The sequence below is a fragment of the Rhamphochromis longiceps genome, linkage group LG22 (assembly GCF_057381845.1).
Source record: "Rhamphochromis longiceps isolate RC_006_pf linkage group LG22, R_longiceps_female_GT1.1, whole genome shotgun sequence".
NCBI classification, from domain to species: domain Eukaryota; kingdom Metazoa; phylum Chordata; class Actinopteri; order Cichliformes; family Cichlidae; genus Rhamphochromis; species Rhamphochromis longiceps.
In genome coordinates, this window is record NC_140577.1 from 26,129,846 (window position 1) to 26,148,585 (window position 18,740).

Consider the following 18,740-nt stretch of genomic DNA (forward strand, 5'->3'; position numbering starts at 1 on the left):
CGTATGCACAATTGTCATGATTTTTTGTTTACAGTATAGTGTTTTTTCTATTACTGTATTATGGGTTTTTTGTTTTTGTTTTGTTTTTTTGCTTTATCTGAATTCATGGTACTGCAATGTACAGTGCTGCAATGTACAATATTGAGTAGGCCTATTTGCTTTTTTGGTTGTTTGCAAATGTGTCTCCTGAAAATATGCCTTCTGAATGAACAATGGAAATCAAAGACTGCAGTGCTTTATATAAAGTAGACTAGTGTGTTCCCCCTGCTCTGTAAGTGTTTGCATATGATGCAAGTATGTGTCATTTTGTCAACAGAGTTACATTTTGACAAAGGAATGTCAGGTTTTGATAGCAGAGTTTAGGTTTTGAGAGTAGAGTTTCAATTTGGTGCAGATGTGAATGGTATATTTCCCAGTGTTGTGTCATGTGTACTTGTGTTTAGGGTTTTGGCACAATGAGCAAAGTTTTGCAAAATGTGTTCAGGCAACGGGCAAAAACTGTAATGCTTAGCATTCATATCTTAAAAGCACTTAAGGTTTCATTTACCTGGTAGTTTTGGATATCTGAAATGGGGATGATACAAGCTTTTACCATGAAACTGGCAACTTGACCACAAAACAAAAGATAAAAATGCCACACATTTAGCACATGTTCTCATGGAAATGAAAGAAACACACACTTGGGGAAAAAAATTGAAAATAACATTTTTTCCTTTGGTATTTATGTGTGTAAGGTTACAAGTTTTGTATGTTTGGAAAGAGTATGACTAGCTGTTTACCAATGGTTACCATGGACTATAAATAAAAAATGCATTAAGCTTCCAGCTTTGAAAAATTAAGATATTGTGGAATTGCTTTAAATCTGGTATTGATTATGTAGCTGAAAAGAAAGAAAATGATCTTGCTGTACCAAAACACAGAGAAAATTCATTTAATATGTATGATTGATGTTTTGGATATTAATAATAAAATATAATAAAAGGATGAGGCACAAATAGAAAGCACAATGGGTCGCCAACTGCTGCACCCACAAGAAAAAAAACAAACAAACACACCCTCAAAGAGATAAATATGAAACAAACAGATGTGTGTGTGTGTGTGTGTGTGTGTGTGTGTGTGTGTGTGTGTGTGTGTCTTTTTTTACAAAACATACTTGATAATAAGGGTGAGAAGCTGCAATAACATCCCCTACAAGCCAGAGGCAGACAAGAGACCTGGGAGATCCGTGCCATCCCAACACACACACACAAACACCTCCTTTCTAAGGAGCAGCAAACTTAGGATGCAGTCAGCCTAGCCCCCAAACCTCCAACAGACTCCTGCCAGGCAGGGTGTATGAAAGAGGGGGCTCGGAAGACCCTCCCCACTTACCACCCATTCAGTATTAAAAGTAGACTTGTAGTCAAGACCACCTAAACCAAGACCAAGACAATACCAAGACCAGAGGGTATCGAGACCAAGACAAGACAAAGACAAAGACAAAGTCGAGACAAGATCGAGGCCGAGACAAAAAAGTCTTTAAACTGCAGCCAGATGCTGCTTCATTTACAGGTGTCAGGCATATTTATGTGTTTTTGCGATGCACTCGCACAGTCCTCCTCACCGCTGTCTACTGTCTCACTCATTTACTGAGAGGACAGCCGCACGCTCCACTGTCGCGTCTCTCGCCCTCTCTGTTTTTCACATAATGATATTATCCTATATCCTCGCATTTGATTGGCCACAATATGGAGGGATTGGAGCATAGCTGAGCCACTGTGTGAGAGCTGAGCTGCTAAAGGAAATTAAGTGAGGAGCCGGCTCTCGCTCAATAGGAGTAGACTCTTCTGATTCACTACAAAGCACTCTCTAAGCACGGCTTATAGAGCTGATGCTTTTGCGCATGACACATTATCGAACATTACGTTGTGTGTCATGGATACTGTTGACTCCAAATCTCCCTCCCGCTATGTCGATCTTAGACAGCAAGACCGAGGGATCCGAGACCAAGACAAGACCAAGACCACATAAAAGTGGTCTTGAGACCGGTCTCGAGACATCCAACTCTAATTAAAAGTAATATGCTGGGGTGCGTGATTATATGACGTGTAAAGCATGTGGAGAATTCTGTTAAAACTGAGGGTACAGACATGTATGAGTACCTGACTCCTGGTCAATAGTGCTCATCCACACTTGGCCCCCAAGAGCCTCAATTTCTGAGCTTCAGATAAAACTGAGGGGCAGATAGCAATGAAGAGGTAAGCTGGGCCACTTCAGCAGACCCACCAACCAACCTCTGGGCTGGTTGGTGGGACAACACACCTGCCCCTCAAGACCCCAGATGTATATGATATGTTATGAGCCATAATGACTACTATATAATTAAAAATGAGGGCCGGATCAGCACACAGCAGCCAGCAAAACCAAACAAATGGCCCTACCTACTGTGACAAATGTGGCACACATCCAATGCAAGACTCTACATGTGTGAGTGATGTGCTGTTTGAGGGAGTTGGGGGAAATGAAGGATCAGGACATATAAGAACAAGAGGCAGAGAATTACCCTTTATGTGCCATTTTAAAGGAAGAGATCCAGGTCCGACCAAGTTTATTAACTCTTATTCACAGTTTTCTGTGAATTGATGATAGTTCTGCGTTGCCTCTTCCAGTGCTTTGAGCAGTAATAGTAAACTGTTAAAAGTACACATTAAAAGTAAAATCCATGAGTTGAGTGGTTACTAGGGACAATATGATTTAAGAATGCCAAAGAGTGAGCCCTACCCTTTCCCATGCTCTGATGTCATTAGCTCCAAGCTACTCTATGAACAGTTTTGACAGTCAAGTACATTCAGTTAACTCACATTGCCCTGAAGCAACAGTGATAAATATCATGGCTAATTTCAGCAGTTGCTAACATCTGTTTTTCACTCTTACTTTACAGCTGTTTCGTTGTCTGAGAAAAAGCCAGTCATGGCATCATTACCTCGTGCTCTTGCTTACTACATGACTCATTCCAGTACTCTAATGAAGTAGCTGCTTCAGGGTTAAAGGCAAAGAAAAGTGATGATGCACAAGTATTCAAGGCATGTTCAACAAAAAAACAGAATTTATTGTTAAACTACATGAGGTGGAGTAATTTTGATTTCCGTAACTCGTTATTACTGCTTTTATCACATCAAGATTTTATTATTCACTCAGTTACTCGGTTAGTTAATTTATCAACTAAAGAAAAAGAGTTCTAAAACAACTACTGGTTGGATTATTGACATCATTTTGGATATTTGGATTTTCTGCTTTAATTCACATAATCTTAAGAAATGGAAGTAACATTTGTTTTCATTTTCATGTGGATGTGCCCACATTAGTTCAATCAAACTCTTGAGACTTTGGAGACTATTCTAGAAGTAACTATGTAAGATTGTATGCATGCATGTAAACATATTCACAATGCAAACACACACGGTTTTGCAAATGTGAGCATAAACAGAATGCAGTAATTTTCTTTTTCTTTTTTTAAAGCCAGCACAGATGCATGTGTATCACCTTCTGGTTACTACTTCTTTTAACAACACCATATCGATTAGGAATGTAAAAACCCTGCTGCAATTTTGAATGCTTAATGGTATATTTGAATTATATCTGCTAAAAGGGTTCAAAGTTTTATAATACAATGAATGGTTTGATTTTAACAAGTGCCTTCTTGTGTCTTCTTTTTAGTCATTACTTCAGCACACAGACAATTTCACTACAGAGCCACATTGGTAAAGTGCATGTAGAATGTAGTTTGTTGGTGAAAGTAAAGGGTTTGTATGTTGCTCCATTGACATTAACAGTACTTTAACAGGTGTGTAGGTTACCTGATTAGTGCAATAGTTCCTCTCATCGTAGGCTCAGAGGAAGAAGGTTACAAATGATCTTCTTATGGCCTCTGACAGTGGACTCATCTCTGTGCTTGTCCTGCTAGACCTCAGTGCAGCATTCGATACTGTTGACCATAATATCCTATTAGAGCGATTAGAACATGCTGTAGGTATTACAGGTACTGCGCTGCAGTGGTTTGTATCATATCTATCTAATAGACTCCAATTTGTGCATGTAAATGGAGAGTCCTCTTCCACAAGGTTCAGTGCTAGGACCAATTCTGTTTACATTATACATGCTTCCTCTAGGCAGCATCATTAGAAGACATAGCATACATTTTCACTGCTATGCAGATGACACCCAGCTCTATCTGTCCATGAAGCCAGATAACACACACCAATTAGTTAAACTGCAGGAATGTCTTAAAGACATAAAGACCTGGATGGCCGCTAACTTTCTGCTTCTTAATTCAGATAAAACTGAGGTTATTGTATTCGGCCCTGAAAATCTTAGAAATATGGTATCTAACCAGATTCTTACCCTAGATGGCATTACCTTGGCCTCCAGTAACGCTGTGAGGAACCTTGGAGTCATTTTCGACCAGGACATGTCCTTCGATGCACATATTAAACAAATATGTAAGACTGCTTTCTTCCATTTGCGCAACATCTCTAAAATTAGAAATATCCTGTCTCAGAGTGACGCTGAAAAACTAGTTCATGCATTTATTACTTTTAGGTTGGACGACTGTAATTCATTATTATCAGGATGTCCTAAAAACTCACTGAAAAGCTTTCAGCTAATCCAAAACGCTGCAGCAAGAGTACTGACAGGGACTAGAAAGAGAGAGCATATTTCTCCTGTTTTGGCTTCCCTTCATTGGCTTCCTGTTAAATCCAGAATTGAATTCAAAATCCTGCTCCTCACATACAAGGTCTTAAATAATCAGGCCCCATCTTATCTTAATGACCTTGTAGTACCATATCACCCTATTAGAGCAAATTTTCACTCAGTTCACTATGCTATACACAATGAGACAGAATTGTGATTTACAGTTCAATTATTTGCTCTCACACCTGTTGTTGTTGTTGTTGCTGAGAAGATAACCAGATTTTTTTACTTCAAATGTCTGGTCGTAGACATTTCACAGAAACACAAAGTATAAATGTCATCATAGCTCAAGAGAAATAGCCATCACCAAAGATTTCGTGTATATTTCAGTCTTGATCAAAGTGGTGGATAGCCTGTATCATTGTAAGAAAAATTGATCACAACTTGAATGACAGCTGTGAAAAACGAGGTGAAAACACACAGACACACACACAACATAATGATCAGTACCTGTTTAGGTGCAGTCATGACTCACACACAGAAATAATTGAAGGTTTCTGTGAACGTCAGACCTGTCTGGTGCTTCTTCTTCCTGATGTCTGAAATATGCAAAAGTTATTTTATGACTGAGTGGATACAGCGGTGACACCATAATTAATCAGACACATATAATCATAATCTTCCTTGTCCATTTACATACTGTAAGTACAAACACATTACTATTTTTACTCTAATACTTTCAACCTTAATATTTGACTCTATAGTATTTAGGATGGTTTCAATTCAACCCGATGTTTGTATAAAAAACATTATTGCAGATTAATGTGATATTACTGTGGAGTAATAAGTCTTGGGAATGCAGTCAGTCAATTCACCACAACTCTTCATCTTACCAAATATCTGATGGCATTTTTCATCGAGGGCAGCATGGTGGCATGGTGGTTAGCCCTGTTGCCGCACAGCAAGAAGGTCCTGAGTTCAACTCCACCATCAGGCCGGGGTCTTTCTGTGTGAGTTTGCATGTTCTCCCCGTGTTTGCGTGGGTTCTCTCTGGGTACTCCGGCTCCAGCTTCCTCCCACAAAGACATGCGCTTAGAATGGATAGGCTAATTGATTAATCCAAATTGCTCATAGGTATGAATGTGACTGGGAATGTTTGTCTGTCTCTGTGTGTTAGCCCTGCGACAGACTGGTGACCTGGACAGGTCAAACCCCTGAAATGTCTTTTCTGCTCCCTGGACTAACCTACTCTTTGTTTCCTTCTGTCTCAAGTGTGTATGTGTGTGTGTTAAGGGTAGCAGGGGTGTGCTGGACTTTTGAAGATATGAGCAGCGGTGGTGGAAAATTCAGGCCCAGTACCTGCTATATTACTAGAGTTGGAGGTGGAAGTGGAACCAGTTGTGAATGCATTCTGCAAAGGTGGTGCATTCGCTTGCATGACATGTAGAAAATACATGTCATGCAAGATTCAGGGTCAGTAAATGTTTTATATTCTTTAGGTCGGCTATATATATATATATATATATATATATATATATATATATATATATATATATATGTATATATATATATATATATATATATATATATGCATCCTGTGGGACTTCCAGATACAGACGGACAAAATGGTGGTGGCTAACCAACCGGACATAGTGGTGGTAGACAAACAGAAGAAGACGGCCGTAGTGATCGATGTAGCGGTTCCGAATGACAGCAATATCAGGAAGAAGGAACACGAGAAGCTGGAGAAATACCAAGGGCTCAGAGAAGAGCTCGAGAGGATGTGGAGGGTGAAGGTAATGGTGGTCCCCGTGGTAATCGGAGCACTAGGTGCGGTGACTCCCAAGCTAGGCGAGTGGCTCCAGCAGATCCCGGGAATAACATCGGAGATCTCTGTCCAGAAGAGCGCAGTCCTGGGAACAGCTAAGATACTGCGCAGGACCCTCAAGCTCCCAGGCCTCTGGTAGAGGACCCGAGCTTGAAGGATAAACCGCCCGCAGGGGCGTGCTGGGTGTTTTTTTTATATATATTAGGGGTGCAACGATATTCGTATCGATATTGAACCGTTCGATACAGTGCTTTCGGTTCGGTACGCATATGTATCGAACAATACAACATTTGTAATTTATTTGATCAATTTTCCTTCTGACGATGCTGTCTGTGTTGAGCGCTCAGTGAATCTGTGTTCGACTACTCCGCCTAGGCTGCACTGTCCAGCGCAGATCCACTGAGCGCTCAACACAGACAGCATAGTCAGAAGGAAGAGCGCAGGGCAAGCTAGCGAGACAGAAGTTAAGCTCTCCTTTTAACATGGACCTCCCCCACTCTCATTCAGATCTGGCGTTTGGAATTATTTTGGTTTTCATGTGACGTATGACCCTGAAGGTAAGCGAGTCATGGACTAAAGTAAAACAGTATGTTGGATGTGCCATGCAATGCTCAATTACATTGGTGTGAACTAGTGTGTTAGCGCAGTTAGCTCGTTAACGTGTTGGCCGTCTAGCCCCATGCACGGAGCGATCGGCGGTGGCTCGTTAACGGAGATTTGCCGTGTTGTGGCGCTAAGGTCATTTCAACGAGATTAACCTGAAAGCACTAGTGGGAACACAACGAATATGACTGCACATTTACGCCGACATCATCCTAGTGCAAAGACAAAAACAACAAGCATGCTACTAACTTTAGCCGAGTCATTTAGACAGCTGTTAGCACATGATTCTCCTTATGCTGCTGAGAATATAGCCCAGAAGACGCGGATAGTATAGCTTTTATTTTGGAAAGAGCCATTTCTCTGTAATAAACTCTCTTTTCCAAAGATGAGTGATTCCTCAATCAGATACAGGGCTTGCAATATCGCTAGCCCGACGTCCCGGAGCTAGCGATTTTTTCAGTCGGGCTACCAAAATCTATCTCTTCCCTGCCCGTCGGGCTATTGTAGGAAAAATATATGTCAATGCTTTTGCATTCTTTCAGAAATGTAGCTGGGTAATTATGTCATTGGCATCGGTGAGCCACTGTCAATATGTGACATATTGAAGTCGCGTTTGAATTTTCGCTTGTTTTTTGCTTTCACTTTGCAATCACGTGAACTGTGTATAGAGAGCGACAGCACTGATCTGTGAGTGATGATAATTTGTGCACCAATTCCTCTGACATCGTCTTATTAATCGTTAGCTTACTATGCAAACATGACAAGTGAAATCTCCCGCAGCAAGCTTAAACATGTGAGAGGTTGATCGCGCAGAGAATCGCTGAAATTATGTGAGTGCGTGTGTAAAAGCATTTCAGTTCTGCTGAGCCAAATAAGACAGGTCAGGGTGAAGAAGTGACAGCCAAAGAAAAGCTTACCACAAAACGGAGAAGTTATGACAAATCAGACTATAAGGCAAAAAGAAAGAGCAGCTTCATGGTTTCATGGACAAAATAATTTCTGTGGCTGCAATATGACGAGCTAAATAACCAGGGCTGCACATAAGTGGTCCGCAGGTGTGCATTCGCTGTCAAAATAAAAAACACGCACAAGGGTTAGGGTTAAATTTAAAAACTGTACTTTTGAGTTAAAATATATATTTATAATTTTAATAAATGACAAATTAAAAATGCTTGAACATTTTTTTGTATCGAAAAAATATCGAACCGTGACACCAAAGTATCGAACCGAACCGAACCGTGAATTTTGTGTATCGTTGCACCCCTAATATATATATATATATATATATATATATATATATATATATATATATATATATATATATGCACTTCTAATTTACTATTTGTCTCATTTAGTAAATTTGCCCCAGTGTTGCTCACCAGTCACACCTTTCTACATGCTGGTATTTGACCAATGAATACACAGCAGAGTTACATCAGCACTAACTTTGGTTTTGCATTTGTAAGCTGCTGTGTTGGCAAAATCTGTTACAACAGAAAAGCTCTATTTGTGCTATGAACCTTGACCTTGTGAAGCACTTTCACACACATAGTTGAACAAGTGAACATCTGACATGGCACAGCTTCTTTGAAATTTAAACTTAAAATTTGAGTTGTGTGGAGCTGTAGCGGTTACTCAGCAGATAATTCTATCTATATCGAGTCTTATGGATGTTGCTTCATTAGGACATCACAACCTGGAGTATTACCACTTTAAGATGACAATCAAATCTGCTGCATATGAGTCAGGGTGAAAAGCTTAATTTGTCTGACTATTTGACCATTTTCCAGGATGCTCTCCACTTCTAAAGAAATGATTCTCTCTTAACCCTAAACAAAGATGAAAGTAGAGACTTGTGCACATGTGTGCACATATGCAAAGAGCAAATGTGCATTTGTGCAATGTGTGCACTATATTTAAGCCAGGTGCAGGGACAAGACAATGTTTGCAAGCTGAATTACACCTTCCAAACCTGTATTTACTTGTTGAAAAGTAAAACGACCTCAATACTTTTTCATAAGCTCCCACATTTTGCTATTTTTCTTGCCAGTTTATACTTTAAGGAATGAAAAAGATGACGAAACTCTACAATAGTACAAGACACATGGAGATTTCTACACCTTTTTGCTCCTCAAAAACACCTGGTTGCTGCAACTAAACTGCTGAATTAAAAGTCATTTTACCACTTCAGAAAAAAAGAAAAGAAAAAAAAAGAAAGACACCCAACAATGGGTGTCTTTCTTTTTTTTTCTTTTTTGGTCCAAAGAGTTGTCCTTCTTTTAAAGATCTCCTTTAGTAGTTTCTTTGTGACAGAATCAATATGACTTGAACATTTTTTATGTTGAGATGAATCTACTACTTGAAATACAGGAAAAAAAACTTTTTACATTTATTTCTTTGGTGTTTTTGTAGTTATTGCTACAATAAATGAATAGAGCCATTTCCTATATATGAGCACTACCTCAGCATAATACATCTGATGGCATTAAACACGTTTAGATGGCAACAAATTCCACCAGTTAACCCTTGATATAGCTCAACTGTCATTTGAAACGCATTCTAGTTGACAATCTTAGTGTAACCTAGAATTGGTGACACTAAAGAAAGGATCAGTTGGAGACTACAGCACAAGATTATTGCCAGTGTTTGCAATATACTTTAGATCTTTTTGCCTTTGTTGTTTCAAAGGTTGTTTCAAAGACTGGAACCAGGTTGCAGTCAGAAAAAGTGACTTTGTTTACCAAGACGAGTGCGTGTGTTATCAGCATGCTCTCAGTTTGGACCTGAATGCAGTCAAGTTGCAACTGTGATAAATCTGTAAAAACTGCAAATCTGGTGGTGTCTGTTACAAATCTCCAGCCGTCTACATATCTGTAACTGTGTTTAATTCACGTTGAACAGAAATTCACGCTTCTCAAGAGGTTTTAAGATAGAACCTAATATTAAACTGCAGTTTTTAATGAAAAATGAAAAAGAACTGACAATGGTCAGGTACGCGACTGGCTCGTTTTTGATGAGAGCAGCCAGTCAATGCCTTGTTCCAACTGTTGGTTGCACATGCCTTCTAGCAGCAAGACGAATAGCTTCAATGACCACAAATTGTCTAAAGGCCTTACGGAGGTGAAATGCATCATTCGATGAATTGCAGCTCTGGAGAAAATAGTCTGTGTTGTATTACATCAGTCTATATAAGTACACATGTATGATAAATTGTTAAATTTATTTGCACTAATTTTTTTCTTACAGAGTTTGATTGTTCTGGTGGCAGCGGTAAAATAGTGGCTGGTTAAATGTTTGAGTATCTAAAAATTTCCACCCCTGGACACAAACCAAAGAAAAACTGTTTAAGCTCATTTGCAATCCATCATGACAGACAATATCATGTTTTTCATAAATCTTTTTTGAAAAGAGAATGCAAACTGTACAACCCATTTTTCATACCACGAGACATGCTCTGCTATCTGTCTCCAAAACTCCCTTGGTAAGAAGGTGCTCTTCACTTAAGTGGATCACTCTGTAAAACAGAGGCAAGTGCTACCAAACAGCCAAACAAAGAAATCCAAACTTGCCGTTTGAGCCTCCCTGGTGCTTCATTTCATCTTTTGTCTGGAATCACCATGGTTCACTGGGCACACTTTGGAGTAGGGCCATCTCCTTGGTTTCCAAGATTTGCATGGCTGTCCACACGTCAGCAGCCCCCCTTTCCTCACCCCTCCACCAGCTCCTAAATGCGTCAGCACTCCTTCCTCCCACCCCTCCTCTTATCCGCACTTGCTTCCCTGCAACACCTCAGCCAGGCTCCCACATCACACTGTGTCACTATAGGCTCCCCTCCACCGACTCATGTTCTCTCTTTCATTTTATCCATTGTTTTTACATCTGTGCTACTAATAAATACTAATTATTGTTATTTAAATACAACTGACATGAGAATTAATTAACCTACAACAACTATATGAAATTTCTGTCATTCATGTCATTTCTACAATTTTACAGAGATCTAGCTTAGGTTAATCTACCTGCATAACACAGTAATGCATAATGTAAACAGTAATGTACAGTCATGAGTTTTATCTTTTGTATTTGCCACCATTATCGCAACACCAGATCATCACCGTTATCCTAGAAAACTGGACAATTACAGGAAAGGTAACTACAGGAATGGTTCTTAACAGATTTTTTAATACTTTTAACATATATAATCAATTTGTCTAGTCATTGCAGTTGCATAAAAATGTTTTTTTGTATTGCTTCCAACCTTTATTGATTCTGAAAGTGAGGTGTTACATAGCCCCAAGTGTGATAGGAGAAGGATATATATATATATATATATATATATATATATATATATATATATATATATATATATATATATATATATATATATATATATATATATATATATATATATATAATATACTTTTTTACACCCAGCACGCCCCTGCGGGCGGTTTATCCTTCAAGCCAAGCTCGGGTCCTCTACCAGAGGCCTGGGAGCTTGAGGGTCCTGCGCAGTATCTTAGCTGTTCCCAGGACTGCGCTCTTCTGGACAGAGATCTCCGATGTTATTCCCGGGATCTGCTGGAGCCACTCGCCTAGCTTGGGAGTCACCGCACCTAGTGCTCCGATTACCACGGGGACCACCATTACCTTCACCCTCCACATCCTCTCGAGCTCTTCTCTGAGCCCTTGGTATTTCTCCAGCTTCTCGTGTTCCTTCTTCCTGATATTGCTGTCATTCGGAACCGCTACATCGATCACTACGGCCGTCTTCTTCTGTTTGTCTACCACCACTATGTCCGGTTGGTTAGCCACCACCATTTTGTCCGTCTGTATCTGGAAGTCCCACAGGATCTTAGCTCGGTCATTCTCCACCACCCTTGGGGGCATCTCCCATTTTGACCTCGGGACTTCCAGGTTATACTCGGCACAGATGTTCCTGTACACTATGCCGGCCACTTGGTTATGGCGTTCCATGTATGCCTTGCCTGCTAGCATCTTGCACCCTGCTGTTATGTGCTGGATTGTCTCTGGGGCATCTTTACACAGCCTGCACCTGGGGTCTTGCCTGGTGTGATAGACCCCAGCCTCTATGGATCTTGTACTCAGAGCTTGTTCTTGTGCTGCCATGATTAGTGCCTCTGTGCTGTCTTTCAGTCCAGCTTTGTCCAGCCACTGGTAGGATTTCTGGATATCAGCCACCTCCTCTATCTGCTGGTGGTACATACCGTGCAGGGGCCTGTCCTTCCATGATGGTTCCTCGTTTCCCTCCTCTTTCTTGGGTTTCTGCTGCCTGAGGTATTCACTGAGCACTCGGTCAGTTGGGGCCATCTTCCCAATGTATTCTTGGATGTTCGTTGTCTCATCCTGGACTGTGGTGCTGACACTCACCAGTCCCCGGCCCCCTTCCTTCCGCTTAGCGTACAGCCTCAGGGTGCTGGACTTGGGGTGAAACCCTCCATGCATGGTAAGGAGCTTTCTTGTCTTTATGTCAGTGGCTTCTATCTCCTCCTTTGGCCAGCCTATTACCCCAGCAGGGTACCTGATCACGGGCAGGGCGTACGTGTTGATGGCCCGGATCTTGTTCTTACCATTCAGCTGACTCCTCAAGACTTGCCTGACCCTCTGCAGGTACTTGGTGGTTGCAGCCTTTCTAGCGGCCTCTTCATGGTTCCCATTTGCCTGCGGGATCCCCAGGTACTTGTAACTGTCCTCTATGTCTGCAATGTTGCCTTCTGGTAGTTCAATCCCCTCAGTTCTGACTACCTTCCCTCTCTTTGATACCATCCGACTACACTTCTCCAGTCCGAACGACATTCCAATGTCATTGCTGTATAGCCTGGTAGTGTGGATCAGTGAATCGATGTCTCGTTCACTCTTGGCATACAGCTTGATGTCATCCATGTACAGGAGGTGGCTGACAACTGCTCCGTTCCGTAGTCGGTATCCGTAGCCGGTATCCGTAGCCAGTCTTGTTAATGATCTCACTGAGGGGGTTCAGGCCTATGCAGAACAGCAGTGGGGACAGAGCATCTCCTTGGTAGATCCCGCACTTGATGGTGACTTGTGCTATGGGCTTGGAGTTGGCCTCTAGTGTTGTACGCCACATCCCCATTGAGTTCCTGATGAAGGCTCTTAGGGTCCCATTGATCTTGTACAATTCTAGGCATTCCAGTATCCAGCTGTGGGGCATTGAGTCATAGGCCTTCTTGTAATCAATCCAGGCAGTGCACAGGTTGGTCAGTCTGGTCTTGCAGTCTCGGCTGATTGTTCTGTCTACCAGTAGCTGGTGTTTTGCGCCTCTGGTATTCTTGCCAATTCCTTTCTGTGTCCCGCTCATGTATTGACCCATGTGCCTGTTCATCTTAGCCGATATGATGCCTGACAGGAGCTTCCATGTAGTACTGAGGCAGGTTATTGGTCGGTAGTTGGAGGGGACCGGTCCCTTCTTGGGGTCCTTGGGGATCAGGACCGTCCGGCCTTCAGTTAGCCATTCCGGGTGTCTCTCGTTAACTAGCAGCTGGTTCATTTGTGCTGCCAGACGCTCGTGGAGTGCAGTCAGCTTCTTCAGCCAGTAGGCATGAACCATGTCGGGCCCTGGTGCTGTCCAACTCTTCATACTGGAGACCCTTTCTTGGATATCTGCCACTGTGATGGTTACTGGACCCTGTTCAGGGAGGTCGCTGTGGTCTGCCCTCAGATCCTCTAGCCACTGAGCATTGCCGTTATGGGTTGCATCCTTCTCCCATATGCTCTTCCAGTATTGCTCCGTCTCCAGCCTTGGTGGTGCTGTTCTCTTATTGTTCCCTTGCCACTGAGAGTACACCTCGCCCGGATCAACAAGGTCCGCGTCAGGTCTTGAGGAACCAGGGCACCCTGACAAAAAGTGGGCTACTGGAACAAGAAGGCATCGGTGGGCAAGAGACGAAAACAGGGCGTTGTTGGAATGCTACTACGCAAGTAACCCCGGCGGAAGGGGCTACATGAATAGGATGAGGGACCTATGGATTCTTCGATACCCAACATCCACAATGACGGCGAAACAACTAGTAGCTCAGTGTTCCAACATTCGAAAGAAGGGACTGCTCTCACAGCTAGAGATTGACGAGATACAACACAAATGCTACGGCAAGGAGGAGTCAGGACGCCAGGTCAGGGGGGCGACATCATCACCCCCACCCGAGATTGGGTACATAGCCCCAAGTGAGATAGGAGAAGGATCGTTGAGTGCGAGAGGAACTGACCTGAAAAATAGGATCATGGCCAAGCTTGAAACCTGGATCCCCCGTAGCCGGTTACCAAGATTACGTGAAGTACCCTCAGAAGGTCTGCTAGATGATGTTAATGCAGCACTACGGGCAATACCTACAACCACGATTACCAACACTAACAAGCTGATCTACAATACGGCAGCAGTGATCAGTGAGATGCTTGGCTACAAGTTGAACAGCCACAAGGGGCAGTACCCTCCATGGAGAAGGAGGCTAGAGGGCAAGATCAAAGTAGCACGGAGGGAGGTTAGCCAACTAACGGAGTGGCAGAAAGGTGCGACAAAGAAGGTGCATAAGAAATACAGCAAGCTGTCCATACCTGAGGCCTTGGAAACTGCCAAGCAAAGACTCATAGCCTTGGCCAGCCGCTTGAGGAGGTACACCAGAGAGATAGAAGGCAGGAGAATAAACCAGCTGTTCTCCACAGAACCAGCAAAGGTGTACTCTCAGTGGCAAGGGAACAATAATAATAAGAGAACAGCACCACCAAGGCTGGAGACGGAGCAATACTGGAAGAGCATATGGGAGAAGGACACAACCCATAACGGCAATGCTTAGTGGCTAGTGGATCTGAGGGCAGACCACAGCGACCTCCCTGAACAGGGTCCAGTAACCATCACAGTGGCAGATATCCAAGAAAGGGTCTCCAGTATGAAGAGTTGGACAGCACCAGGGCCCGACATGGTTCACGCCTACTGGCTAAAGAAGCTGACTGCACTCCACGAGCGTCTGGCAGCACAAATGAACCAGCTGCTAGTTAACGAGAGACACCCGGAATGGCTAACTGAAGGCCGGACGGTCCTGATCCCCAAGGACCCCAAGAAGGGACCGGTCCCCTCCAACTACCGACCAATAACCTGCCTCAGTACTACATGGAAGCTCCTGTCAGGCATCATATCGGCTAAGATGAACAGGCACATGGGTCAATACATGAGCGGGACACAGAAAGGGATTGGCAAGAATACCAGAGGCGCAAAACACCAGCTACTGGTAGACAGAACAGTCAGCCGAGACTGCAAGACCAGACTGACCAACCTGTGCACTGCCTGGATTGATTACAAGAAGGCCTATGACTCAATGCCCCACAGCTGGATACTGGAATGCTTAGAATTGTACAAGATCAATGGGACCCTAAGAGCCTTCATCAGGAACTCAATGGGGATGTGGCGTACAACACTAGAGGCCAACTCCAAGCCCATAGCACAAGTCACCATCAAGTGCGGGATCTACCAAGGAGATGCTCTGTCCCCACTGCTGTTCTGCATAGGCCTGAACCCCCTCAGTGAGATCATTAACAAGACTGGCTACGGATACCGACTACGGAACGGAGCAGTTGTCAGCCACCTCCTGTACATGGATGACATCAAGCTGTATGCCAAGAGTGAACGAGACATCGATTCACTGATCCACACTACCAGGCTATACAGCAATGACATTGGAATGTCATTCGGACTGGAGAAGTGTAGTCGGATGGTAACAAAGAGAGGGAAGGTAGTCAGAACTGAGGGGATTGAACCACCAGAAGGCAACATTGCAGACATAGAGGACAGTTACAAGTACCTGGGGATCCCGCAGGCGAATGGGAACCATGAAGAGGCCGCTAGAAAAGCTGCAACCACCAAGTACCTGCAGAGGGTCAGGCAAGTCCTGAGGAGTCAGCTGAATGGTAAGAACAAGATCCGGGCCGTCAACACGTACGCCCTGCCCGTGATCAGGTACCCTGCTGGGGTAATAGGCTGGCCAAAGGAGGAGATAGAAGCCACTGACATAAAGACAAGAAAGCTCCTTACCATGCATGGAGGGTTTCATCCCAAGTCCAGCACCCTGAGGCTGTACGCTAAGCGGAAGGAAGGGGGCCGGGGACTGGTGAGTGTCAGCACCACAGTCCAGGATGAGACAACGAACATCCAAGAATACATTGGGAAGATGGCCCCAACTGACCGAGTGCTCAGTGAATACCTCAGGCAGCAGAAACCCAAGAAAGAGGAGGGAGACGAGGAACCATCATGGAAGGACAGGCCCCTGCACGGTATGTACCACCGGCAGATAGAGAAGGTGGCTGATATCCAGAAATCCTACCAGTGGCTGGACAAAGCTGGACTGAAAGACAGCACAGAGGCACTAATCATGGCAGCACAAGAACAAGCTCTGAGTACAAGATCCATAGAGGCTGGGGTCTATCACACCAGGCAAGACCCCAGGTGCAGGCTGTGTAAAGATGCCCCAGAGACAATCCAGCACATAACAGCAGGGTGCAAGATGCTAGCAGGCAAGGCATACATGGAACGCCATAACCAAGTGGCCGGCATAGTGTACAGGAACATCTGTGCCGAGTATAACCTGGAAGTCCCGAGGTCAAAATGGGAGATGCCCCCAAGGGTGGTGGAGAATGACCGAGCTAAGATCCTGTGGGACTTCCAGATACAGACGGACAAAATGGTGGTGGCTAACCAACCGGACATAGTGGTGGTAGACAAACAGAAGAAGACGGCCGTAGTGATCGATGTAGCGGTTCCGAATGACAGCAACATCAGGAAGAAGGAACACGAGAAGCTGGAGAAATACCAAGGGCTCAGAGAAGAGCTCGAGAGGATGTGGAGGGTGAAGGTAATGGTGGTCCCCGTGGTAATCGGAGCACTAGGTGCGGTGACTCCCAAGCTAGGCGAGTGGCTCCAGCAGATCCCGGGAATAACATCGGAGATCTCTGTCCAGAAGAGCGCAGTCCTGGGAACAGCTAAGATACTGCGCAGGACCCTCAAGCTCCCAGGCCTCTGGTAGAGGACCCGAGCTTGAAGGATAAACCGCCCGCAGGGGCGTGCTGGGTGTTGTGTATATATATATATATATATATATATATATATATATATATATATATATATATATATATAAAGCACAATGGGTCGCCAACTGCTGCACCCACAAGAAAAAAAACAAACAAACACACCCTCAAAGAGATAAATATGAAACAAACAGATGTGTGTGTGTGTGTGTGTGTGTGTGTGTGTGTGTGTGTGTGTGTGTGTGTGTGTGTGTGTGTGTGTGTGTGTGTGTGTATACTGTTAGATATATAGTATATAATCTGCATCTCGGTTTAAGGAACATCCGTAAAAAAATATAAGAAATTAGAAATACTTTCTGTTGAGCTTGAAGAGTTTTCTTCTTCTTCGGCCATGTTCTCTTAATAATACACTCACTTGGTTGATTACTTTGCCCGTTTCTTTTATTGTTAGCAACACAGGAAGGGAATGAGATACAGCATTGCTGCAGTTCGCGCCAACTGAACACACACACGGAACAGGAAGAGGAAATGAAAAAACAATCACCAAAGTAAAATCTCTTTCAAAATAAAATGATAATCAGAAAACGACAATCAGAAAAAACGTCTCTCCCAACATAAAATAAATCAATATATTTACTCATGAGAACACAAATCTAACACTTTCCAAAGCAACTTCCTGGCGGGAGATTGCTGAAAGTATTGGAATAGATGTGAGGGACTGTACAAAAAGTGGAAAATGTGTTTGAACCAAAAAATAAACAGTGTGCAGCCAGGGGAAACAAAGCATTTTATTTCCCAGCATTTTATTTTAAAACAAATAAAATGCTTCCAAATCAATTGGAACCACAACACTAAGAGCTGACTACAAGGTAATTAACATGTAGTGGGCAAGAATATGCATAAATGCTGAACTTATGTGTAATTTAAGATATTACAAATGTGCCAGCTTGTGTATGAATTTCCATACAGACAGAGACAGGTTTTCACACACTACAAACTCCAACCAGGGTTTAAATACCTAGGACTTGCCACCATTTGGTTTTTAGAACTGAAGGCACTTCTTTGATGAGAGGTGAAATGTCTTAGAGACTCCAGTCGCATTCCTTCCAAGCTCCTTAGACTACCAGGATCTGGATGACTGAGAACCTACACAGACATATGACATCTCATCACTGGCCTGTGGGTGTAAATAGACTGCAGTGTCCTGACAGACGAGGTAGCTCTTCTGTTTTGTGCAATCTGCTTAGGCAGAAGTTGTTTGGTTTCCTTGATGCATAATTCAATCTTCTTAGCACTCAACCTCATATGCTATATTATCCTGTGTATGCAGGCAGACCTGATCCTTGGTATGGACCACACTTTGGCAGAACTTATATTAAGGTTCAAAAGCCTTGAAAACACAGTATTTCGCCAAAATGAGTCTCAGCTGTTCTGAAATTCCCATATCACCAAATCATCTGTTTCCCTAGCGACTATGTCTGGGGGGTTAGTGTTTGTTCTGTGTTGACACCCAATTTGTGTTGGAGTGGATAATAAGAGTCAAACCTTAAATGCTGATCTATATGCATTGGTTTATGGTACACATTCA